This window comes from Calidris pugnax, unplaced genomic scaffold (genome assembly GCF_001431845.1).
Source record: "Calidris pugnax isolate Ruff unplaced genomic scaffold, ASM143184v1 scaffold174, whole genome shotgun sequence".
NCBI classification, from domain to species: domain Eukaryota; kingdom Metazoa; phylum Chordata; class Aves; order Charadriiformes; family Scolopacidae; genus Calidris; species Calidris pugnax.
This window is the reverse complement of record NW_015090907.1, coordinates 1,742,031-1,769,185: the sequence shown is the minus strand read 5'-3', so window position 1 is coordinate 1,769,185 and position 27,155 is coordinate 1,742,031. Positions and strand designations below refer to the sequence as shown.

The 27,155-nt window shown below is 48.4% G+C and overlaps 1 protein-coding gene across 2 annotated transcripts in view; it reads right to left on the bottom strand.

The window, feature by feature from the left end:
• Positions 1–12,159, bottom strand: part of LUZP1 (leucine zipper protein 1) — a 43,441-nt gene extending 31,282 nt beyond the window's left edge. For both annotated transcript variants that reach the window (XM_014949179.1, XM_014949180.1), the window contains exon 1: positions 12,061–12,159. The gene's annotated coding sequence lies outside the window, so the exon portion shown is untranslated. The remainder of the gene's footprint in view (positions 1–12,060) is intronic.
• Positions 12,160–27,155: the final 14,996 nt, after the last annotated feature.

The following is a 27,155-nucleotide window of genomic DNA, read 5'->3' as shown; positions in this document are numbered from 1 at the left end:
AAGATCTCCAGAGAAGGGGACTCCACGACCTCCCTGGGCAGCCTCTTCCAGGGCTCCGTTACGCTCACCGTAAAGAAGTTTTTTCTCATATTTGAATGGAACTTCCCATGTTCCAGCTTGAGCCCGTTGCCCCTTGTCCTATCGCTGGAAACCACTGAAAAGAGTTCAACTCCATCCTCCTTCAACTCACCTTTAGATACTTATAAACATAAATAAGGTCTCCCCTCAGTCTTCGCTTGTCCAGGCTAAAGAGCCCCAGCTCCTTGAGCCTTTCCTCATAAGGGAGGTGCTCCAATCCCTCCATCATCTTTTTTGCCCTTCGCTGGACTCTCTCCAGTAGTTCCCTGTCTCTCTTGAACTGAGGAGCCCAGAACTGGACGCAGGATTCCAGTTGTGGCCTCCCCAGTGCAGAGCAGAGGGGGAGAATGACCTCCCTCCACCTACTGGCCACACTCTTCCCTATGCAGCCCAGGATTCCATTGGCCTCTTGGCAACAAGGGCACATTGCTGGCTTGTGGATAATTTACTATCTACCAGGACTCCCAGATCCTTTTCCTCAGTACTGCTTCCCAGCAGATCCATCCCTAACCTATATTGGTGCCTGGGGTTCTTCCTCCCCAGGTGCAGGACCCTACACTTGCCCTTATTGAACCTCATTAGGTTCTTCTCTGCCCAGCTCTCCAGCCTGTCCAGGTCACGCTGGATGGTGGCACAGCCCTCTGGAGTGTCAGCCAGCCCTCCCAGTTTGGTATCATCAGCAAACTTGCTGAGAATACACTCTGTCCCCTCGTCCAGGTCATTGATGAATATGTTGAACAGGACTGGGCCGAGTATTGACCCCTGGGGGACACCACTGGTCACAGGCCTCCAACTTGACCCCGCTCCATTTATTACAACCCTCTGAGTCCTGTCACACAACCAGGACTCAATCCACCTCACTGCCCCCTCGTCTAGCCCACACTTCCTTAATTTTCTAATGAGGATGTTATGGGAGACAGTGTCAAAAGCCTTGCTGAAGTCAAGGTAGATGACATCTGCTGCTCTCCCTTCATCTAGCCAACCAGTTACAACATCATAGAAGGCTATCAGATTGGTCAAGCATGATTTACCCTTGGTAAATCCGTGTTGACCAATACCGATAACTTCTTGATCTTCAATGTGTTTGGAGATGACATCCAGAACAAGTCGTTCCATTACTTGCCCTGGGACAGAGGTGAGACTAATTGGCCTGTAGTTCCCTGGGTCCTCCTTCCTGCCCTTTTTGTGGACTGGTGTGATATTTGCCTTCCTCCAGTGCTCAGGCACTTCTGTTCTCCAAGATATCTCAAAAGTGATAGAGAGTGGCTTAGCAATAACATCTGCCAGTTCTCTCAGCACTTGTGGGTGCATCCAATCAGGCCCTTTGTTAGAGATGGAAGAGAGTAGCAGCATCCCTCAGCTCAGCTGGCTGGGGAACAGCTGGAAGCAGACAGCTGTTTGAAATGCCTCTGGCATGAGGGCTGCAGGGCTTGGGTTACCCCATGCAGCCTGCCTGCAGAACTCCCCTGCACTGGCAGCATCGTTGTGGGCTCGAAGTCAACCTTTTGGCGCAGAGAGGAGATTGTCTCCTATGTGCTCCTTTTGCAATCCATGAAATCCACACTCAGCTCTGAAGCAGGAAGGCGGGCGGGCGGGCAAGATGGGGCACGATGCACCAGGCAGGAAGCCCTGCACTAGCACCAGTTACTCCACCCACCGCACACACTGACTCACTGGCAACGCAGCCAAAGCCTGTGTGATTTCTCCCCCAAGTCATTTGAACTAGGTGGACCTCAGGTACAGTGTTTCACAACGCCTTGCACAGGTAAATGAAGGCTGGCTGGCTAACTAACGCAGTGCAAGTAATCTCCAAATCCTTCATGGCCTCCCAACACAAACTCTCAGGAACTCTGTCCCCTGGCTGTATCACAAGTATTAATTGTGATCTTGGACTCCCTTATAACAATAGACTTTTTTTTTTTTTACTGCAACCTCCCACCCTGCAGCTTCAGAATATATCTTTTTTGTTCACTGACAAGCACAAAGTCAAATGAAAGGAGGTATTCAGGAGCTTATGTCACTCTCTTAAATGTGATTTTTTCAGAGAAGACAACTGGGTGGATTGGAAGACTGTAACGAGACTGTTTTGTGTTCAATGTATTGCTGAAAATACCTTTAGTTCACAAAAAAATAAATAAAAATAACTTTTAATAACAGATCACAGCCCAGACTTTTTAAGGAATATGCTTGTTAGTGAAAGCACACTTGTAGCTGTGGGGACTTAAACACATTAACCTCAAAATTAATACTCCATGGAGAAAGGGAAGGCTCCGAGACAAGCTGCCAGGATGGTGTTATGACACTGCTCAGTCACGCCATTGAAAACAGCCCACTTAAAACCCTTGATGAATTTATGCACAGAATATTTTCACCTGCAGCCCGAGTGTCTCAAAAGGACAATAGGGATTTCACACACGGGGCATACAGCATTGCACCAGACACTGGCCAAATGGCCTTTCAGTCAGCGCATCTCACTGCACTGGCAGGCAGAGACCAGTCACTACAGACACTGCTCTGGGCCAAGAGCTGAGAGGGAAAACTCAATGGTCTCCATGAGTTAGGAGTCCAAGGTCTGGTGACTGGCTGGGGGATTCAGCAGCCACTGTTCTGGTTCTCCTTAACAGAGACAGCAGACGGGTACCTGGCCTCTGCTCCCTCTTCCCACAAATGGGCAGGAGTTATTCCCCGTTCGCTTGCATAAAGTGACTCCTTTGATTAGGGTGGGCACTGACACATCAGAATAACCACAACTTCTCAGGGAGAAGATCATCTTCAGCATCCAGCTGCTTTTTTCAGTATGCAGCTAAGAAGTTGTTGGGGTTAGAAGCATGGGACAGGCTTTCCAGCAGGAAGGTGCCAAGCAGCTCTTCCCCAAAGAGAAGGCTGAATACATCACTGACTCCACAGATTATCCAGCTTCTACCAGCCTCTTGTCCATAGGGCATGAAAGGGTTAAAGATGTCAACCAATTCATGACTATCACAGGTAAACTTTATTCAAAATTCTCAGTTTCATGCTGCTAGAAAACCATCAATCTTGAAATACCCCATATTAACAAGAAGTAGCCAGTTCTACAGGGCAGCTTGATTTTGCTTTTAAATCCACTGGTATCTAATGGGCAATGGACAATGGGTACTCTGGACAGAAGACAAACGAATTCTATGGCTCCTGAAGCACAAGTATTCCTGCAAGCATCACAAAAGACACCAATGAGGAAATCTGCAGGCTTAATGCCAAGCATTAATTTATCTGAATCCCATCCTAAATGAAGATCGGAGCCAAGAGGGCATATGCTTTTCTTACAGCACACTTAAGCAAGTGGAGAGTGAAAAATAGAGCATAACCCACAAATGGCAGCACAGGGTCTCCCTCCAGCACTTTACCAGGGCTGGGCTGGCTAACCTCGCTCGCCATCATTATTTATGTGTCCTTTTTCCCCTTGTACTCCCTAAACTGAAGGAAGGATGGATGTTTCACTGGAAGGAAGGACTGGCTCGGCCACTTCCCCAGCAGGCTGATCCCTTCTGTAGGGGGAAAGAATCCAAAATCCATACTTTTTGTCTCATCTTGGTTGCCAGTAAGGGGACAAAGTTAACCCCAAGTATCACAGAACCTAGTTGAGCTCCCACTCCAAGCAGGGTTAGTATCAAAAGCTGGAGCACATTGCTCAGCACTGCATCGAGTTGTGAAAATCTCCAAGGTCAGAGATGCCACAACCCCCCAGGCCCTGTTCCTGTGTCACACCAATCTCATGGTGAAAATCAAGTCAGAATTTAACACGTTGTACCTTCCTGCACTTGGGTTGGGGTGATCTCCAGCGTCAGCACAGGCTGGGGGATGAACAAATTTAGAGCAGCCCTGCAGAGAAAGACTTGGGGGTCCTAGTGGATGAAAAATTGGACATAAGCCAGCAATGTACGCTGGCAGCCCAGAAAGCCAACCACATCCCAGGCTGCATTCCCAGCAGCGTGGCCAGCAGGGCAAGGGAGGGGATTCTGCCTCTCTGCTCCGGGGAAACACCCCTCCAGCCCAGTGCTGCCTCCAGCTCTGCGGTCCCCAGAAAGACTAGAGAGGGTCCACGGGAGGTCACAAAAATGATCCAAGGGCTGGAACGCCTCTCCTGTGAAGAAAGGCCGAGAGAGTTGGGATTGTTTGGCCTGGAGAAGGAAAGGCTCTGAGGAAACCTTGTTGTGGCCTTTCAATATATAAGCGGAGTTTGCAAGAAAGACAGAAAGAGACATTTAACCATGGCCTGTAGTGACACGACAAGGGGTAATGGTTTCAAACTGAACGAGTGTCAGTTTAGCTTAGAATCACAGAATCATAGGTGGGAAGGGATCATTGAGTCCAATCATCAACCTAACACTGACAAAACCACCACTAAACGATGCCGCTAAGCACCACTTCTACCCATCTTTTAAATACCTCCAGGGATAGCTTGGACATTAGTAAAAAATTTCTTACAACGAGGGTGATTGAGACACCGGACAGAGTTGCCCAGAGAAGCTGTGGATGCCCCATCATTGGAAGTGTTTTTAAGGTCAGGTTGGATGGGGCTCTGATCAACCTCATAGAGTGAAAGATCCATCTGACTCTCATGAGACTTCAGACACCACCTCACCAGTACTGAGCAGAAGAGAATAGCCTTCTCCTTTGCCCGGCCCACTGCGCTGTCACTCACGCAGCCCCATATGCAGTCACTGCAATGCCCATCAGGCTTTGCTGACCCTGACCAGCTTGTTGCTGCCAGCCCTGCTTTTGCAGAGGAGAGGAGCTCTGTGTGCCCCACCAGCCCACACAAAGCACAGCTGGGCTCTGAGGCAAAAACTGTGCTGAGTACTCCCAGCCACATGCTCCAGCAGTCACTGGAGGCACACGGGCAGAAATCTCTAAGAAAAGAGGAAAGGAAGAAAAGGAAAAAAAAAAGGGGGAGGGGGAATGGGGGAGTGGGGGAAGAGCACTGATCTGCAAATCAGCTCAAAATGTAGGCAGCAGAGGAAAAAGTGAATGGAGATGGTGTGTGAGTAAGGGCTTGGGAGCATGCTTCTGTTGAAAGTCAGGGAAAGAAAGCTAGAGAATGGGTCTTGCCACTGCTGCTGCTCAGGGAAGGTGCAGGGAAGGTGACCCAGGCTCAAGGAGTGTTGCGTGGCAATCAAGGTGTACTCAGCAGTTGCTGTTTTACTCTGCTTGTGCCTAAAATCAGCCTCACATCAGCAGCTATTTAACACTCAGCTTATCAGGACCTCCTTTGCTGTCTATGCTCTGCAGAGACCAAGTGCCCAAGGAGCCCCCTCCATCTTCCAATCACCGCAGGAAGCCAGTCCCTCCACTTCCATAGCAGGTTGCTCTGGCATTCACCTTCAAACACACAGTTTCATAGCTTTCCCAAAATGCTGATGATACTCACTCTCCCCTTCACTGTACCTCTGTGAGAGTTCACTTCAGGCAAAAAGAAATGCCCTATTCCAAACCACGCTTCTTGTTGCTACGCTTTGCTGAACGCAAAAAGCTACCTAAAGGCAACATCCAGAGAATTTAAGAACATACGCAGGCTGTTATACTACAGCCAAATCTCACATAGAAACATCAACACCCACATTTCATAGGATACTTTTATGCTAAGACATTAATCACTCACACTCAACAACATTAAAACCAGCAGCTATACAGAATGGTACATAAACAATGGAGTGAGAAATTTCATTAGGATTTCTCGACTGCTCCAAGTTCAAATTCTCACCACAATGCAGTACTAGCAGTTATTTATTATCACAGAGGAATTATTATTCTCCAATAAAAACAGATATATCTCCAAATGATTCACACTACCTGAGGAATTAATGTTTTTTCAGCTTTGTTCCAGATCCTAGGTCAGGAATCTCCTTTCTATTCTGGTAAATTCCACTAAGATATTACATGTAACAACAAGTTCCTGAAGCAGTTTCATCAGATTTTCCCTTTAAGGTAACCGACTGCACTCCCACGTGAGGCACAGGCACCTCAAAGGCACAAGCAGCTGGAAGTGCTGCAGTGGAATCAGATGATCAGCACGAGTTTGGAGCCTCTGCAGCCTCCTCTCAGCTTCAGAAACGAATTTCAAAGCAGTTTTCAAACCAGCCCAATGGGGAAGCCACAAGCTGGTGCTGTAGCTTAAAACCCAGACAATGTATATAAAACCGATTCATATAAAAGCAATTTTGAGAATGAACGTGAAAACAAAGTCTGACAGATTCTGCTGCAACGTGGATGCAGCACTGCAGCAAATCCTGTCACTCCCAGCTGCGCGGTGCGGCATGCAGCACAGCGTGGCAGAGCTGACAGCAGCAGGAGGAGTTACGCTGCCAGGTGCCCACACTGCACAGCCTTGAGCTGCTTTACCTGTGAGCCTCTGGACTGTACATGGCAGGAAAACGTGAAAAGTAAACATTCAAGGTAAAGAGAAATGTGCTCCAGCTAATTAAAGAGCTGCTTGAGCTTATGGCCATTGTAATCAGTCACACAAAAAGGCACATTCTCAGCTCAGATTGAAGCTACCACTTGTGAGGTCAATCAGAACACTGCAACACATACATGAAAAGCATGGACACAGGTCAAACCACATTACACAACATGCTTGCTCTTTCACCCCTACTCCACCTTTTCCTACCGTGGCATTTGCACTTCCACAAGGCAGTGTGCTTGCTGCTGCCCACTCCTGCACCCTGGAGTAGCTGCAAGCAGTTGAGGATGGGATGACCTGTTGTTCCTGCTGCCTCCCTGAGCAGCAGCAGGGCTGTCCTGCAGCAGAACTGCTGTGCTACCGGGAAGCACGTTCCTCAGCCAGTGCCTTGCTGTGAGGCAGGCCAGGCAGCCCTCTCACATCACCTGCCCACAGCAGCGGATGCTTTTCTCTCCTACCGTGCAGCCTGACACATGAGCCCCAAGCTTCAGGGGTTTTGTAATATTAACCACCAAAGCTGATTCCCACCAGGGCTAAGAAAGCATTTCTCATCTCCTGCTGCTCCGCTTTCTCAAAGGCATGCAGTGCACACTCAAGGATGTGTGTCTGGTCTTAGCCACAACGCTCTTTGCAGCATGTCTGAATGAAATCTGTCCTGCTACTTCCGAGCCAAACAATCACAAATCCAACCAAAGAATGTTGTTTCTCATGGCAAAAAGTCTTATTTAATTTCACCAACGCCTCCCCCAACCATCAAGTTTGCAATTTGAAATCACAAACCTCAAAAATGGCAAAGTTAATGAGTTAATTTGATACTAAGTGAGGTTTGATACTATGGCCTGGGCTGCATGGCAGGTCAAACTATGACTTAATCTTTGACTTAAAAACCAATTAGCTAAGTAAATTCAGAACTATAAATGTTTACATGCAGGGGCTAGTCCATGCAGTACTGATTAAAATTGTTAAAGCCTACACTTTCCCCTTCATGACTACAGATTCCTCCCAAACCAGGGCAGACAGTGAGGGGGTGGTGAGGAAGCACCCACACTTAGCCGTGCAAGTCCCATCCCGCTTCCTCCTGGAGCACCCAGGAGTGGGATCTGCCCACGGAGCCAGGCCAGCCTGCCTACGTCTGCCATCAAGGGAAGAGGAGGGCTGGCACCACCCAGCATGGCTGAGTTATGGACAAACAATTCCCTGTGGGCCAGCACAGGGGATGACAGGCTCAGGATGGCTGAAATTACACTGCATCGGGCCAAGGAGCAGCACTACAGAAATTTCCAGCTCACAGGAAGTATTTATACAGGTGAGACCAGTGCACTTTGCTAGCCCAAGTTCAATACAGCTGATCAGACCCTGGACAATATGGCTCAAATGTTACTTTGAGAAGATATTTGAGGTTTGCCCAATCCAGTAAAGCTCTGACAAGTAGAGCCAAAATTGTTGGGACTTAATAAATACTGGAAACTTTTGCACTGAAGCCCTCTAAACATGGCGTCAGTACTCCTGCTGCCCAAATCTGGGCAGTGCTTTGTGCAAGCAGGAACTTTGCAAAGGCAGCACATCCAAAGTCACCATAAAAGCAAGACAGCGGCAGAGATACAAAGACAGGCAGCAATGAACGTGCCCAAGGGATGTTATCACTGCAAAAGTGACCTCAGAGACTTTGGACAAGATCCTCAGACTGAAGGAGAATCATTCATTTTTAGGTAGCCCTGCACTGCGCCTGCCCGGTTCTAGCCCCATGCTCCCCTCCCCCGGCCAGACAACCAACTCCGCAGCCAGGCTGGGAATTCGGGAGGGTTAAAGGTGGTGGGGAGGAAACCGATGGTTAATTTCACATGGCTGCATGGAGTTTGCGTTTGCTGGGATAGGGCTGGAAAGGGCACCCAGAGGAAAGAGCAGCTGGGACGAGGGAAAAGGCAAATGCACCCTCTCCAGCCCTGGTGCCACCCTGCCCTGACGCAGCGCTGCCTGAAGCTGTGGCTGGAGAGGATGTGAAAATCCCCATCTGTCCTCCAAGTTGATAGAGCTGCAGCAGTGGGGAGCAGCAGCTCTCATCTGCCCACTGCCACACAGAAACAAACTTAGTGTAATGTTTCCTTACACTATAGCTCTCTTTTTTGGCAATTTTGTTCCTAAGCAAATATATTATCCATTTTCTTCCTGGGGCTATTGGTATGGACCCTAATGGGTACCACCATCAGCTGAGCTTACCCAGCTCTCGCAGAAAAAGGCCATATAGCAGGCTGATTGCTAAGTATAATATTAAAATTCATTTTCTAAACAGCCCTTTACTGTGCATTCACCTTTCCAGATTGTGTTTCTGTGGGAACCTCAAACCTTCAGGAATACAAACATTAAATTTACTGCACAACCACTGCAAGAAAGCACCGAAATAGTTTCAGCTCCGTTTGACAGAGAAGGAAACAGAAACTGGCCATGGAGGGTGATTATGCTCCTGTGCACTCAGGTAAGGCTGCTTGTTGCACCTGCGTATCTTACTCCACCCTGGGAGGGTTAAAGAACACAGGGCTGAACTGTGCCTTACAACCCCTTATCTGCCCAGATTAGGACCTGGGCAGGGGACGATCACTGCCAAAACCTACAAAGCCAGAGACACAAAAAAATGAAGGCCTGAACTGTCGTATTTTGGTGGATGATGTCCAATGCCGCACTTCATATTTGATAATTTTAAAAAAATGCTTTGATTTTCAGGCAGCTGAATCAACCCAAACCCCACCAACTCCGTGGGAATGACATGCCTGCAGTGCCTTCTCACAGTCAGGGTGGTTATGAAAGTTCCAAAGTCTGGCAAATTAAAGGCCATTTGTGGGTTTTCCACCAAAAGCTGATTCTCCCACCAACTCTAAGCCCTGAAATCCAGAGAGATGTGACTGTCCACAGTGTCTGCTGGGGGTGACCATAGTCACCATGACAGGAAGGCTGCCTTCCGTTACCCTGGCAAACATCTGAGTTTGGACGGGGAGATGAATCCCACCTTTGGTGACTGCACAGAGAAGAGGAGATCAAACTAAGGGTCTCAAAGCCCTCCAAGGATGTAGCCTGCCTAAAGCAGAGGGAATACCAGTATGGAAGGGTGAAGCAGACCACCAGCACCAGGGATGCAGGAAGTGCTGGCAACCCTCACTTGCCCATCAGCTCTCACCAAGCATTTCAAGAGTCGTGCTTTCTTATTCACATATGCAGATACAAATATTACCCAAGGCAAAATGACTGTACAATAGTCCTTAGACTTGTGGTGGTTATGGCTTTGTTAGTGACATCTTCACAAGTAGTGCTCTTCCTTTCCAATACGTTTTAAGGGTTCCTATGACCTGCACTGCACTAGTTAGTGCAAAACATATTACTGCTATTAATCAGCACCATCAGGTGAATCTTCCAATCCAAATGGCTTCCTAAAAAGATTAGTTGCTTTATTTTAATGTAATTATTTTATCAAAATTGTCCTATTTTGTTATTTGGCTCAGTCATGCCAGCTGCACTTTCTGAAAAGCCTCCATGAGGAAGGAGGCACACATTGTCTGGTTCCTCACCAACCACAGCCCTCGATGGGAAGGAAGGGTTTAGCACAACCTCAGAGCGCCTGTGTTACAGTAAGGTCATGCTCAAAGATGTAATCACCAACCCATTTTAACAAACAAAATAATGTGGTCTAGATTCTAAGGCATAGCAGGCTTTTAAACATTACCATTTCTGGTAATAGCCACATTTGAGAGTATTTTTTTAACAAGAGCTATTTTTGTCTACACATCCCAACTCATGCTAAATAAATTCAGTAACTTATTCTCACTTGGGCCAAATTTTCAGAGCACAGAGGAAGACAGAGAGCTAGTGAAGATTCCCCATTGCTGTAACTTATTTTGACTTCCTATTAAGTACAAATCGATCAGATTGTCCTGTACTGGGGTGAAGAAACTTTACCATTTATAGGATTTGGGGAAGCTGAGGATGAAGGCCTGCTCCAGGAAGGCACAGGGATTAGTTAATGGGGACCTGCCTACTCTTGAATTGCTCCGTTCTCCCACACCCCCATGCCCCAATTCACTCCTGCCTGCAGGAACTTTCAGCCACACATTCAAAAGAAACGCAGGACCTGGCTTTCCGAGTCCTCCTCCTCCTCCCCGCAGTGCCCAGCCTGGCACAGAGGGCTGGCTGCCCCAAGCTGCCCCGCCACGGTCCCGGCCAGGGGTCCTGCACCCCATTGCTCCCTCAGGGCAGGGGTCAGCCTGGCAGCCAGTGCCAACCGTTTTCTGCTGTCCTTACCGCCACAGAGCTGGTACAATGCAGGAATTATGCTCCTGCAAGCGCTACAGACGTGAGACAGCCATGGAGCACGCTGCCTCTACCGAAATGCACCGGCTGGCCACAGGCTGCATGAACTGACCAGAGCACATCGCTGTAGGTTTGGAACTCACACAGAGAGCAGTAACACTGAGGAACACTGTCCCTCCTCACAATCCAGCTGATGCATATCTCTGCCAAGAGACTGGAGGCATGTGGTAAGTAACTGCATTTTTTTCCCAAAGCTCTGAATGCCTGAGACTACTCCAGGGTTGTAAAAATACTTCCCCCTTTGGCTGTCATGGCTGTGTGGGACCTTGCGGGGAGGTGCTTGCCCTCAGCTGAAGACTTGATAAGGAACAACCCCAACACAGGCTGCAATGACGAGCACTCTGTCCTGTGATTTTCATGGAAGATTTTAAGAGAATTTACGCAACAGTTAAAATCTAATCCCACTGCACCTAACTCGAATGTGCCGATTAGTTGGGATGGTCACTCTAACTTGTGTTTAATTGTTTTTAAGGCTTCAGATGTAGCATTAGAAGATAATAAAAAAAAGCACATTTGCAGTGAAAGCACAGTCACCAAGGACAACCACCAAATGTCTGCAACTCCACTTGCTTCGCACACCAGCATGAGAGACACCTGGCAAAGCCAAATGTGGGACTTTCCATCAATGAATTCCCTCACGACAGAGGAGCAAAGAAGGCTAAAGTGATTAACAAAGGCAGAGCATCAGAAAACCTCGTGTAGAAAAGGGAGAACATTATTAATTATACAATAAACGTGGGTGGGCTGGGGAAAGAAAGAGGAATACAAAAAAATTAAGCAACAGGAAAGGGAGTATGTGGCTGCAAGAAAAAAACCCACACGGTTATTCACAGAAAGCGCGTGGAAACCTCCAAAATCTCAACGGCGCTCACCGGGGGGTCTAGGACCTTCCCCCAAGGCAGCCCTGAGGCACCGTGCCCTTCCCGGGCGGGGACCGGGCGCTGGCGGGGCCGCTTCTCCGGTCAGGAAAGCGGCTGTTCCGGTCACGTCGGAAGGAGCCCGACGGCGGCCCCATTTCCGAGGGAGAGCCGGCGGGCGACCCGGCCCTGAGGCGCCCGCCCGGGCAGGGAAGGCGGTTTGCCGTTCCGCGGAGACAAAGCGGATGCCTCAAATTCCTACCCGTCCCGCCGGTCTGGCGGGGTCTGCGGCACCCCACGCCCGCCCCCTCCTCGCCCACCTCTGCCTACCTGGGCGGCGGGGAGCGGTCGGTCTCCCTTCCCGCCGGCGGGACAGCCCGGGCTTGGGCAGCCGCAGCCCGCGGGGGGGCTCCAGGCTCGGGCGGCGGGTGCGGGCGCTGACAATGAGGGGAGGGACGGGGGACCGGGCGGTGCTTGACGTCAAGGGTAGCGGGGAGGGGGCTGCCGGGCCGGGCCCGGCCCAGACGTGGTGCAGCTCCGCGGCGCCCTCCCCCGGCTCTGGGAGAGGGCAGTGAGGGAGCGTCGGCCATTTTGGGGGGGAGAGGGGCAGGCCGTGGTCGGGGGTGACCTCCTGTTAGCGCCGAGGGGCTGCGGCCTTCTGAGAGGCCCCGCGAGGGAAACGGGGAAGCCGAGCGTGGGTGTCGGTGGGACGGCTGCGGGACGGGGGGAAGACGAGGCTTGCCGATGCGGGGTTTCCCGGTGGGTCTCTGGAGAGCCCTCCAGACCGAGTCCCTTGGTGGTTCCTCCCGGGGCCGCCGCCGCCGCTTCAGGGTTCTGGAGGGGCCGTTGGGCGGTGGACACTGTCGGTGCCGTTGCAGGCGCTCCCCTCTGTCTTGTAACGTGAGGCAGGTACAAGAGGGTCTCTTGTCTCCCAAAAAGCAGGGCAGAGGGCTGTATGCGAGATGGTGCTGAGAGGTTTGGGACTTGGCATTCGGCTGTGGCTGTTTCCACCTTGGGGGTGCGCAAAGATGTTCAGATGGAATCAGAGACAAGAGACCTTCCCGCAGTAGCCAGGAAAAGCTGCTCGAAGTGTCACTCGGTTGTAGGCCAAGCGCCGGGAGTTAGGTGGGGGTGACACTGAGGAGCAATGGCTCGGTGCGTGGTGTAGCACTGGGCTGCAGGTGCCCAGCTGAGTCACAGGGGATCCAGTCAGCAGCCGTGAGCCATCCAGTCCCAGCCATGCTGCAGGACATGGCAGTCTGGCATGCATTCTCCCCCTTTGCCAGTAGGTACCCTAGCTAAAAGTGTATTTCCAACTCTGCCAGACAATGCAAAAGGAAGATGCTTTGAGCACTAGGTGATTTGGCTTGTAACATTGATAGAATATTGTCCATCTGTCTGATAAAATGTAGATATTTTATCTGAGTTAAAATATTATTCTTTGTGTCCATAGCACAGTCTGAAATACAGTTATTCTGAGTCAACACTTTAAAGTGACTTTTCTAGGTTTACAGCTAAAATAGAAGCTCGGACAAAGGTGCAGAATGAACAGGATCTTACTTGTAGGCAGACTGAGGAGGGCTTGCGGACAGTCATTATAGCTGGGGAAGGTATTTGCTTTCCTGAAACTCCACCCGCACACCAGCATTCAGCAGCGGAGGCACGTTACGTGTGCTCTGCAGTACAACCACATTCCATGTTTTTTTGGTTCCCTGCTTTACAGATACTACTTCCAATTTGCAAACTGGCATGAGGGAGATTTGCTAATAAAATGCCAGGTCTTGCACTCCGTCTAGCAATGGCATAGCCGTTTAACTAGGAGATGAAATGGAAAAAAAAAAAGGTTGTTTTTTCTTTTAGTATGTGCTAAATGCATGTGCTCTAAGCTTGCTGGGGGTTGTGTACGTTAGAGCCTAGGCTGCCTTCCATGTGCTCCTTGGATTTGCTGTGCTGGTAGAGAGTGTGCTTGAGTACTTTTTCATAGAGTTTATGGTGAAACTCACTGCTGCAGCATGATATCAGCAGCAAACATTCCTAAGTATTTCAAAAAAACATGAAACAAATGAGGGGAAGAAAATTGCTGTCAGGGGACCACAATGATGCCACCTCTGACTAAAGAACCTGAAGAGATGTTGGGAAAGTGTTGTTACAATGTTTGGCGTATTTTTCTACTATTGCTCAGGCATAATGTACTTGCCCTTGTCCTCATTAGTTCCCACAGTGAAAACAGCTGAAAGTGTATCAAAAGGCTAATTGCCTCCCTAGATATGGGTGGGTGCAGCAAAATAGAGAAGATCTAACTCTGTATCAAGTTCTCAATATGGAGAACATGAAGGAATTTAGACCACAGAGGTGTTTGGAGTCCAAAACCTCTGGTTATAAGGCCAGGTGGCATTGGTCCTGCAGAACCTGCTCACAGTAGGAGCAAAGAAGGGCATGTGGAACGCATTCCTCTTCTGGATCAATTAGTTGAGAAATGCTGTGGGTGGACCACCCCATATGCAAAGTCAGCATAATGGAATCTACTTGATCTTGCTGAAGGTAGTTCAGGAAGTATCCGATGTTGATGACACTGGCCAGATCCAGTGTCAGTCTTCCAGGGACAACCACCACATGCATGTGAAGGTAGGTTTCTGTAATGGGGATTCTTCAAGAAAGTCTTCCCATCCTCTTTTGTGTCTGTAGCAAAACTGGATCTGAAGGGTACTTCAGCATTCTGAGGAGATCTGAAAAGATGGTTTTGGGATGGTCTTTCAGGTGGATGCAAAATGGCTGCCAGGCATATGGTTACAGAGAAGCGTATACCAGAGTGCTCCATACAGGCTATCTGCAGCAGATAGATGTTTTATGGCAGTGTTGGAAAGTGTAGACCTGATGGTGACTGTAGACCCAGCCTTAGTGAGAAAAAGTCCATCATTTTCTTTCTGGATAAAAAGAGTGCTGTGCAAAGCCCATGATTTTCAAAAGCTTCAAGTGCCAAGAGATGGTATCTGTCTGGCCCAAAGTAACACCAGCCTAGATAGGCACCAGCTGGGGCCCACGAGACAAGCCACCCTTGCATTGGAGAGGTTTAGGCATCCTGCAAGGTGTTTAAACTTAAAATATAAATGTACTACAGTTGGTAGGAAATCAATGTGTTTGTCTCCATCCAAACATGGGTGTTTGGCCAACATGCCCCAGATAGCAGTCACCCATGAGAGATCCTGAGTGGCCAAGCAGTTCTACCCCAGTGCAGCCCTGTTGACTCACTGTCATAAAATCTCTGTGCAGGTTCCATGTGGATCCGAACATCTGAGGAATTGTTGGATACAGGCACGTCAAGTGTGGGACACTTAAATTGTCAGGATATGTGCACTTTAACACCTCTTGAAGTGCACATATCCTGGGCCTAGCACTGAGGTGCAGGTGTGTAAATAACAGCACAGCTTTGTCCATAGGTATGAGGATAACAGGTTCTCCACTTACCACAGAGATTTTGGTGGAAGTGGCCTCTCTCCTCCTCTACTCTCCCCCTTGTAGGCTCAGGAGCTGCATTGACATTGGTGTCCTGCAGGAGCGCGTGCTAAGAACATGATAGTGTTGGGATGTTGTGAAGTCTCCTTCTCTGGAGATATTCAGAACCCGTCTGGTCACAATCCTGTGCAACCTGCTCTGGGTGAACCTGCTTTAGCAGGGGGTTGGATTGGATGATCTCTGAAGGTCCCTTCCAATCCCTACCATTCAGTGATTCTGTATCTTGTTAGTACAAAAAATGACCTGAGACTCCGAGGTGTTTAGTGATGCTTTTTTTTGACATTTCATGGTGCAGCCTTGTGACCTGGAAAACTATTCATCAAACAACTGCTCCCCAAGGGCAAGGAAGGCGTTGTGAAAGCTCTGTGCCAGCTGCTACCTGACAGCACGCCACATGTTAGCACTTTGCTGGTGGTGGAGCACCTATGGGATCCAGGGTAGGACAAGGGTGAGGCAGAGGGCTTGTCTATACCGCCAGGCTCAGCAGCACCATCATGCAGAAGGCTGTATGTAATGAGTGGGACCAGCAGCAGAGCTTGGTTAGCACCCTTAACCTTTGACAGGCTCAGCTGATATGTGCTGGATGCTCACCAAAAGGCTTCATCCTTCAGGGACATCCTAAAGGCCCAAAGCTCTGCTCTTGGGCCCTGGCTGCACTATCAAAAGTTCCCCTGATTAGCAGAGGTCAGACTTTGGAAATGGCAGCTAAGTCACAACTCTTAAAGAGGAGCTCTTCCCTGAAGCCCAACCCTGTTCTAGCACTGACCAAGGATTTTGAGACCTCCCATACCATGGCCTCCAGGAGGACAAGGACATTGACCTCCTCACAGCTCCACTCCTGATATGCTGTGGAGGAAGCCTTGTCCCAGGGCAGAAGGGAGTCACAGGTGCATTCACCACCCTGGTTCATAGTTCAGTCCCCATCATTATGAATATGGAAATTTGATCTCTGAGATGGACTCAGGGGCTTCAGGGGAACAGATTCAGGAGAGGAAGAGACAAGAAGGGACAAAAAAGGGAATGTGTCTCCCCAAGGCAGGACCTCTCCTTCGTGTATCCTCCATACCACCTGTGTGAATCCTACCTGGTCATTGTCATTAGCAGTGTCCACTGGCTGCAGCAGTCTGTGCAGCATCCTTACTGGCACCCAGGAGGGCTACTTAGCAGAGGGGACATCTGGGGAAGACAGGTTTCTAGCAGTGGTGCTGGCACCCTTTTTGGGGTTTGGAAACCCAGCACCAGTCCTTCCAAGCCGAGTGATAGCCATTTGTGACCGTGCCCCAGGCCGTGTTTTATTAATGGAGACTTAGTGCAGTCAATGTAAGCACCAGACAAAAGGACAGAAAGGGACAAGTGGAATGGGGGATGCAACAAGGTGAGGGGGCAGACCCAGCTCTTAACTGGACTGGTTTTGCTGAACAAGAGGTATACAATTGGCAGGGAAGACGAGAACAAAGTAGGGGAGTGCAAACCACACTTGAAGAGTAAAGGAGACCGGGACTGAGGAAAGCTGCCCAGGGGCTGGAAAAGGGAGAGGGGGCAGAGGCACAGGGGCACAGAGGAGGAGGTGTGGCAGTGGGTACACTGCTGGTGGCCTGCACTTTCTCAGGGTGGGCAGATATGGATAGCAGGGTGGGTTAAAGCTGGGAGGGAAGCAGCAATCTTTTTATTACCCAGAAGACTGCTACTGTGGAGTGGCAGCCTCCTCTTCTTATGGTACTTGATAGAAAAGGTGGTTTAGTTCCAAGGGTAGAGGGTATAAGTAATATGGGCAGATATGGCCAGAAATTATGTGGGGAGGGGAGATGACAAACACCCATAAAATCATGAATAATATGGAGGAGCAACAGAAACTGTCAGTGTTATCTAACAACAGAGGACCCATATGGGTGTAGTAGGTTTAAACAAACAGAAGTAGCTCATGCAGTTTATACACAGCTTGCTAACGTGAGAAGTGGATGGCCACAGGATGCCACGAACACCAGAGACATGAGGTTGAAAAGGGATTAGACAAGCTCACAGTGAACAGATTTCTCACTAGCTATTAAAAATGTTTATCTGAGTCATCTTCCAGTTCATGAAGTCCCTGAACCAACTCTTCAGATATTCTTGCTATTCTGTACTTCCTCTGTTTCTATGGTGAATTTAAATGAGGTGTCAAAGTTGATCTAACAGCTTGCTGATGATGATACACGCAGTTCTGCTTCCCTCCTCCTGAAACTACTTGTGAGTCTGTGCTGCTTCTGTTGCACCAGTTCTGGCATTTTTTCAGTTCATTAAACTGGCAGAAACTTAACACAGGTGAATAGTCTTCTGCCAGTTTAGTTAGCTGAATCAACCCCCTATTTTCTGAGACAGTAGTATCCATCAAATCAAAATTTCTTGCTTCTCTCTGCAAAGTAAGACTAGATTATTTTTTTTAAATGGAAGCATAGATTTGCCTGTTATTACCTGATTCCAGATATTCAGGCTTTAAGTATCTATAACCTAATAAGATCCTGATATTTACTGAATTAGTTTCTAAAAGCTCCTGACAGAGCTGGAGCCCTGGCTCTGCTAGGTGCCACACAGAGTTTAGGAATATTATTAAACACAGTAAGCAGGAAAAAAGAAACAGATTCATGTGAACAGTTCATGTGGGCAGCAGTGCTGCATAGCTTGCTAGTCTTACTTCATTATCAGCACTCTATATGGCAACCAACATGAGTTTTGTTGTGTTTGCTTTTGTGTGTGTGTAACTGTTTCTTGTTCCTAGGATCAGCAATATACCATCATTATCTCCCCTAGCAGCTTGCAGCCATATCAAGGTACAGTAGCGAAGGCACTGAGAAACAAGCAGCAACATCAGAAGCAGGTCTTACTCAGTTCATTCTGCTGCCATCTTCCTCTTGGTCAAGAAGCATATGCTGTGGCATTACAGTGAGAGTCCTCCTCAGACCAAGGATCTTCATGTCTTCACCAGCTTCTAAGGAGCCAGAACCTGACATGTCTGGAGAATACCAGGATGGGGAGTGGAGGTTGCTGGGAATAATAAACAGGATTTGCACACACTGAGAGCAGAGTTTGTCTGAATCCATTAGACATCTCCACTACAGGTTCTTCCATACAAGTCTCATTTCAGTCTTCCTTCCTACATAGTGGAAATACTGTCATTGAAGTCACTTGAGTTTAGGGGGTGTTTCACCCCTTCCTGGAGCAAGATGTCTTTAAAATGTCTGCTGAATTAGGCCTATACATGGGACCAGACGGGGAAGCATTTGAGGCTGCCAAATATGCTTGCAGTTGTAATTTTAAGATTGCTTTCTATCATCTTTGAAAAGTCCTGGTGATTGGGAAAAGTTCCTGATAACTGAAAAAAGGCAAATGTCATACCTGTTGTCAAGAATGGCAAGAAGGGGAATCCAGGCAACTATGAGCTGGTCAGCCTCAACTCAGTCCCTTGGAAGACTGGACAGCACATCCTTCTGGAAGCTATTTCCAAGCACATCAAGGACAAGAAGGCGACTGGGAACAGCCAGCAGGGATTTACCAAGGGCCAGTTGTGCCTGACCAACCTGATTACCTCTACAATGAGACAACAGCCTGTGTGGACAACAGGAGGGCACTGGATGTTGTATTGATTGATTTTAGCATTGACTTTATCAAGACCTTTGACATGGTCTCCCACAGTCTACTTGTAGGCAAGTTGGTGAGATTTGGGCTGGATAAGTGGAGTGTGAAGTGAAACAACAGTTGAGCCGAAGGGGTCATATCTAGTTGCCAACTGGCAGCTAGTTGCTAGGGGCATCCTTCAGGGATGCACACTGATAGCTTGATAGTGTCTTTATTAATGGCCTGGTCAATGAGCTGTCTTGCACTCCCAGCAAGTTTGCAGACAGCACCAAACTGGGGAGAACTTTTGCTATGCTGCAGGGCTGCTGCTCAGAGGGATCTTGGGAATCTAGGGAAAAGGGCCTCCATCTCAGAAAGACGCTGGCAACACAACTGCTGTGAAAATGTGGCTGTTGTCATCAGTAGCCGGATGTGGTGTGTATATGAACAAGGTAACTTAGAGGAAATCTGGCTGAAAGGGCTCTTACCTTCACTATGCACTACTATTACCTTCCTTCTGAACGCAATATCTGCTACTGACAACATGTATGGAATGCGTCTGGTCATTTGCATTTTCAACAGAAGCATCTTGGTTGTATTGAAATAGAATTCAGAAAAGTTAAATGAATGTTGCTGAAGATGATGGGAATTCCTTACCTCTGAGTGAGAAGAGCTACACCTATTGCTGGATTGTCTTAATGGAAATGGCACAGGAATTGTAACTGCAGCCATCCCTCCTGACATTCCTTCAAGGACTCTCAAGGCTTACTGCAGAGGGAGTAGTCTTACACATATTGGGACTGGTTCTCTTTAACATCTTTATCAATGATCTGGATGAGGGGATCGAGTGCACCCTCAGCAAATTTGCAGACGACACCAAGTTGGGTGGGAGTGTCGACCTGCTGGAGCATAGAAAGGCCTTGCAGAGGGATCTGGAGTGGCTGGACTGATGGGCCAAGGCCAATGGGATGAGGTTCAATAAAGTTAAGTGCCGGGTCCTGCACTTGGGTCACACCAACCCCATGCAGGCTTGGGGAAGAGCGGCGAGAGAGCTGCCTGGCAGAAAAGGACCTGAGGGTGTTGGTCAGCTGTTGGCTGAACATGAGCCAGCAGTGTGCCCAGGTGGCCAAGGCGGCCAACAGCATCCTGGCCTGTATCAGGAACAGCGTGGGGAGTAGGACTCAGGAGGTGATCGTCCCCCTGTACTGGGCACTGGTGAGGCCTCACCTTGAGTACTGTGTCCAGTTTTGGGCCACAAAAAAGACATTGAGCAGGTCCAGAGAAGGGCAATGAAGCCGGTGAGGGGTCTGGAGAACAGGTCTTATGAGGAGAGGCTGAGGGAGCTGGGGGTGTTCAGCCTGGAGAAAGGGAGGCTGAGGGGAGACCTTCTTGCTCTCTCCAACTCCCTGAAGGGAGGTTGTAGAGAGGTGGGGGTCGGTCTCTTCTCCTAAGTCACAGGTGATAGGACAAGAGGAAATGGCCTCAAGTTGCACCAGGGGGGGTTGAAGTTGGATATTAGGAAAAATCTCTTCACTGGAAGGGTTATCAGGCATTGGAATGGGCCGCCAGGGAAGTGGTTGAGGCACCATCCCTGGAGATGTTCAAAAGATGGGTTGATGTGGTGCTTAGTGACGTGGCTTAGTGATGTTTTGGTGTTTTTTTTTAATCAGAGTTAGGTTGATGGTTGGACTAGATGATCTTAAAGGTCCCTTCCAACCCAGACAATTCGATGATTCTATGATACAATATTTGTTCCTCCCTACTCCACTCACAAGGAACCATCTTTGGATTGGTAAGCATAGCAGTATTGCTTCAACTCACACACTTTCTATGACCTTCCTCCCTTCATGTTGCAAGATTCAGGCTTGTTCTGGGAGGACTGATCAGCTTCCACTTTCAATGTCTTGCTGGCCTTCAGTCATGGTGGCTCCTCATTGCTGACACTCATTCCCTTCTCTGCTTGTAGGAATAACCTGTGCTGAAATTTATTTGCATGGTGTTGCAGTGAACACACATGCTTTGTCTTTTATTTAGCTATTTCTTCTGTTTTCAATATTTTCCACATTATCATTGAAAGAACTATCTGCTGGACAACCACAATACGTACTTCTATACAAATATAAAAAAAAAAGTGGTTTAACTTACCTGTGTGCACAATATTGCAAGAGCTTCACCAGAGGCGGTTAGAAATCATGCAGCCCTCATGTACCTTCTGTGAAATGCACTTGTGCACTCGTGACTGTGATCCACAGAGCATTAATGACATGGTAAATATGGACATTGATCTCTGTGACATGATAGCCTCCTCCTGTCAACTCAGAGGCTATGGGATGTTATTTGTTTTTCATTTATGATACTTAGCTAGTGTTCTCCTGTGCCAGTTCCATATCACTGCTTTTTCCAATATGAGTTCCTGAAGCACTTTATCAAATATTTACCAGCATTCAGAATGGTGTAATATTAGACCATGTGCCTTTTTTTAAATTAGCCTATAATCTAATCAATGAAAGGGCCTAGTTTGCTCTTGAATTAAACTGTACCTTATAAAACCCACAGAATAGTAGTGGATCATCTTCCTATGCTGTATTTTACCATTCTGTTCATCATTGGAAATCTTCAAGAGTAAGCAAGACAGGAAAAGGACAAAAGCACAGTTGAGCCAGATAGAGTAATGGGAATGGACTAGCTGGCCTCTCAAAGGCCCTTCCAGGACCATTATCTGTGGTTTTAATATTCACATTGGGCAGGTGAACCACCAGGAGAAATTCTGTAGAGACATTTGGCGTCTAGATCCCCATGCACAGGTCCTTACTGTCCCAGGATTCTCAGCTGGGAACTTTTCTTTGGCTTTGGGCACTGATGCCAACCCAGCTCTTTCCTGAAAATGCCAACCCTCTAAGTCAATGACCAAAATACTCTGCTGGGAAGCCTGTTTTTAAACAATGTCACTTCCCAGATACTGAAGGACAAAGTTCACAGTTTCACCTGCTGAAGTAATTCTACTGTGCATAGACCATCTACTACTTGTCAGAGAACAGACTTGGCCCCATGTCTTCTGCTTTCTAGGTGTGTTCTAAATACTGGACTGTAGTGTCAAGGTCTTCCTCTCCTTTCCCTCCTCCCAGCTTCATTCGTATATGTAGAAAGAGGGCAAAATTTTCTAGTTAGGAACTATCATAGGCCTGGGAAAAGTCAAGCAGCTCATGATCCAGAAGGTATGGGATGGATGGTGGGTCAAAAGGTTCCAGATGCCCGTCTGAATAGTTGGAGGAAACAGAGGACACCAGGTCATTCACAAAGAGCAGGCTCAGAGCATTGGCATAGAAGCAGAGATAATATTCCTCAGTCAAAAGGGATGAGTTGAAGAGAAAGCCTTTTTCTTCAAGAACTTCCCTAAGACTTGGGTTCCTACCTCCACTTGCCCACTGGTCTTTAATCCATTTGAGCCATCTTCTCTGGGATGGTTCTCAATAGTGAAGGAATCTCAATCCACTGGCCACCAGCTACAAAGATACAGCAGGGAAACACTATTAGAACTCCTCACATAGCAGACATAAACCACGTGTTCCCCTCCTTCTCTTGTTATCCAAGACAGTTTTCCCTGTGATCTAAGCTACAAGGTGCTGCAGAGGTCACTCAGACTGACCTCTTTCAGTCTCCTGCTTTTGTGCCATCCTGCCCAGAGATTTTCTCTAACAACACCATAGTCTGAAAAAGAATTACAAAGTTGTGACCTTCATTTGTATTGCCTTGGGAGGCCAGATCTGAGCAGGATCATAGTGAAGAAGGTGGTGAAGAGTCAGCATGCTTTTGCAAAGGGTAACTCATGGCTGACCAGTCTGGTTGCCTTGTATGATGCATTTACTGGGTCTGTGCCTGAGCAGAGAGGAGAGTAATTTACCATTACTTTAGCAAGGCTTTCAACAGTAACTCCCACATTATCCTTGTATCCAATTTGGGATGTTGTGGTCTGGATGGGTGGCAGCCTGATATCAAGCAGAGTACTGGAGGGGGCTATTCTAGGAGTTCAACATCTTTATCAATGGCCTGGAGGAGGTGACAGAGTGTACTCAAGTCTGCAGATGACACTGAGCTGGAGAGTCCAGTGCATACGGTCAGGGGCACAGCCACTATTCAGAGGGACCTAGACAGGCTGGAGGAAGGGGCTAACAGGAATCTTATGAAATTCAACAAGAACAAATACAAAATCCTGCATCAGGCTGGAGGAAGGGGCTAACCGGAATCTTATGAAATTCAACAAGAACAAATACAAAATCCTGTATCAGGGAAGGGAGAACCCCTTGCAATGATACAGGCTGAGGACTGACTGGATGAGGAGCAGCTCTGCTGGAAAGGACCTGGGGGGTCTTAGTAGACGGGAAGCTGAGCAGGAGCCAGCAGTGTGCCCTGGCAGCAGAGAAGACTATATTGACAGAAGTATATCTAATAAATCAAGGGAAGTGATTATCCTCAGCCCTTGTTAGACCACATCTAGAATACTGTGTGCAGTTTTGGGCCTCTAACTACAAGAAAGACATACCTAAATCAGAGTGAGGTCAATGGAGGGATACCAGAATGGTCACTAGACTGGAGAACTTGCCCCAGGAACGCAGAGGGAGAAGCCGAATGAACCAGGCTTGCTCGGTTTGGAGAGGAGAAGGCTATGGGGGACCCTCACAACAGCTTCCCCAGGACCTATGAGGAAGTGACTGGTGGGAGACTGAGACAATAGACATAAGTTGAAAAAAGAGAAGTTCAGGCTGGATATAAGGAAAATCCACTGTGAGGACAGACAAGCAATTGAAGAGGTTACCCAGAGAAGCTGTGCATCCTCATCCTTGGAAGGCTGAATAAAACCTTGGGTAGCCTGGCCCCTTCCAACCTGAATTGCATGTCCCTGGATCTGAGTAAGGAATGACACACTGTGATTGCCTCTATCAGTATTTCTAATGAGATGTTGGCATCAGTTGCTCCAAGGGTCTGATTTCAAGGTTAGAACAAGGCATGAGGCCACCTGAAGGACACTGTGAAGAAGATCCCTAAGTGAAATGCATGCCAAAATTCAGCATCATTTGGACAACCAAGTGACAGCCTTGCTGCCAAGTTTTTGCAGCAGCACTGTTCTCTGAGGGTTTGCTGCTAGCATGACATCTTGAAACATGAGATTGAAAGAGAAAGAGTAGCTCATAAGCAACCTGGCTGAAGGCAAGGCCTGCCTTTGGCAGCATGAAGCAATATGGTGAGAAGTCCAGCCTATAGCTCTCAGCAGAAGCTGGTACAAAGCAGGAGACACCAGCACTGTGCTGGCCAGGCTGATGGAGGGGAGGCGGAGAAACTGTCTTTGATTCATTCAAGTCTTTGAGGAACCCAGACCTTCATTCTGGGTTCGAACTGTGACCCTGACTATCATTTACGTGATTTGTCCTTCATTCACTTACTCTAGTTGGGTCCTTTTTGTTTTCAAGCTGTAAATCAGGTATGTTTGTGCAGTTAAAGCTGTGTGACAGCTCCCTGTACCCTGAGCCCTTCAGGTCACTGGGCTGTGCCAGACGAGCAGAGTAGACAAAAGGGTTGGTCGACAAAGCACAGGATGGACAGTGTCAAAAGAGCAGCTGGGGAAAAAGAGGAGAAACTTCATAGATACCCCCCAAAACCAGTATCTTCATGACAGGAAACCTTTACCTGAAGTGCAAAAAAAAAGTCTGCAGAGGTCTGATTCTGTGACTTCTGGAAGTACACACCATTCAGCACACCCTTCAGGCTGTGACTGTCTCCCAGATTAAACTGTTGGGGGACAGAAAAGGATTCCTGAGGGAATGAGGGGATATCATATCATGGGCATTCTCATACTAGTGCTTATGCTATATGCCTTCAGGAAACTTTCCAGGATGCTCTTTGTTCTGAGGGTCAGCCCCTGCTGGCATCACTGCTGGGTCATTTTAAAAGCAGTTCTGTTTTGCTGGGTCAATGTCAAACAGGAAAGCTCCTCCAAATCCTTGAGCAGCTGGTAAGGGATGTGAAGATCTCCATTGATGTGGACCCAGAAGCACAAAACCTGTCTTTAAACATAGCTCTTGATACACACGAGTTCAACACGAGGAAGCTGAAACCCTGACGTCGGCCACTACTGTGTCCAGGAAGACCTGTATCACCCAGAGCCATGATAAAAAAGACTGTTCTAAAGTAACACAGACTGTGTCCTCTGAGAAGGAACGGGTGCTTGTCTATCCCCTTTAGAAGATACCAATGCTCTGGAATATGCCATGTCCCATGTAAGCTAGGAGACCTTCCCCCAGACTCAGAATCACAGTATCGCAGAATCGCCTAGGTTGGAAGGGACCTTTAAGATGATCTAGTCCAACCATAATTTAAAAAAAAAACACACAAAAAACCAACAAAACAAACAAACAAAAAACCCACAGAAAACCAACACTACACCATATTCCCGAGCACCATGTAAACTCGTCTTTTGAACACCTCCAGGGATGGTGCCTCAACCACTTCCCTGGCGGCCCATTCCAATGCCTGATAACCCTTCCAGTGAAGAGATTTTTCCTAATATCCAACTTCAACCCCCCCTGGTGCAACTTGAGGCCATTTCCTCTTGTCCTATCACCTGTGACTTAGGAGAAGAGACCGACCCCCACCTCTCTACAACCTCCCTTCAGGGAGTTGGAGAGAGCAAGAAGGTCTCCCCTCAGCCTCCCTTTCTCCAGGCTGAACACCCCCAGCTCCCTCAGCCTCTCCTCATAAGACCTGTTCTCCAGACCCCTCACCGGCTTCATTGCCCTTCTCTGGACCTGCTCAATGTCTTTTTTGTGGCCCAAAACTGGACACAGTACTCAAGGTGAGGCCTCACCAGTGCCCAGTACAGGGGGACGATCACCTCCTGAGTCCTACTCCCCACGCTGTTCCTGATACAGGCCAGGATGCTGTTGGCCGCCTTGGCCACCTGGGCACACTGCTGGCTCATGTTCAGCCAACAGCTGACCAACACCCTCAGGTCCTTTTCTGCCAGGCAGCTCTCTCGCCGCTCTTCCCCAAGCCTGCATGGGGTTGGTGTGACCCAAGTGCAGGACCCGGCACTTAACTTTATTGAACCTCATCCCATTGGCCTTGGCCCATCAGTCCAGCCACTCCAGATCCCTCTGCAAGGCCTTTCTATGCTCCAGCAGGTCGACACTCCCACCCAACTTGGTGTCGTCTGCAAATTTGCTGAGGGTGCACTCGATCCCCTCATCCAGATCATTGATAAAGAGAACTGGTCCCAATACCAAGCCCTGAGGGACACCACTCGTGACCAGCCGCCAACTGGATTTAACTCACCACCACTTTCTGGGCCCGGCCCTCCAGCCAGTTTTTAAACCAGCAGAGAGTACTCCCATCTAAGCCATGGGCAGCCAGTTTCTCCAGGAGGATACTGTGGGACACTGTATCGAAGGCCTTGCTAAAGTCCAGGTAAACAATATCCACAGCCTTTCCTTCATCCAGCAAGCGGGTCACATAGAAGGAGATCAGGTTTGTCGAGCAGGACCTGCCCCTCATGCTGATCCCCCTGATCATCCGAGCATCCTTCATGCGCTGCATAATGGCACTCCGGATGATCTGTTCTATGACCTTCCCAGGCACCGAGGTCAGACTGACAGGCCTGTAGTTCCTAGGATCATTCTTCCAACCCTTCTTGTGGATGGGCGTCACATTTGCTAGACACCAGTCGGTTGGGACCTCCCCAGTTTGCTAGGACTGCTGGTAAATGATGGAAAGTGGCTCCACAAGCACTTCTGCCAGCTCCCTCAGTACCCTTGGGTGGATCCCATCTGGGCCCAAAGACTTGTTTGTGTCTAGGTTTTGGAGCAAGTCCCTCACCACCTCCCTTTGGATTATGGGGACTTCATTCTGCTCCCCGCCCCTAACTGCTAGTCTGGGTACTCGGGGGACACCCTACTCCACTACTAAAGGGGCAAAGAAGGCATTCAGTACCTCAGCCTTCTCCTCATCCTTTGTCACTATGGTTCTTTAGAGTGACAAGGCCCTGCAGGATCCTGGAGTTGTATCTCATGTAGTCACATAGGTCCCCTGCTGCAGGCCCAACATGAGACTGTACATCCCATTACTCTAGCAGAGGTGGTTATATCAACCTTTTCTGATACCTATGTACCTCAGCTACCACAAGACCAGCACTGGACTGGTGGTGCCATACCAGCTGTCCCACAAGGGTAGAAGCTGGAAGTGGCCTGGACACAGGGATGGCAGCCCAGAAGGGAAGCTAGAGCTCCAAGTTATATATTAGAAAATTAAATAACAGAAATATAAGATCGAGG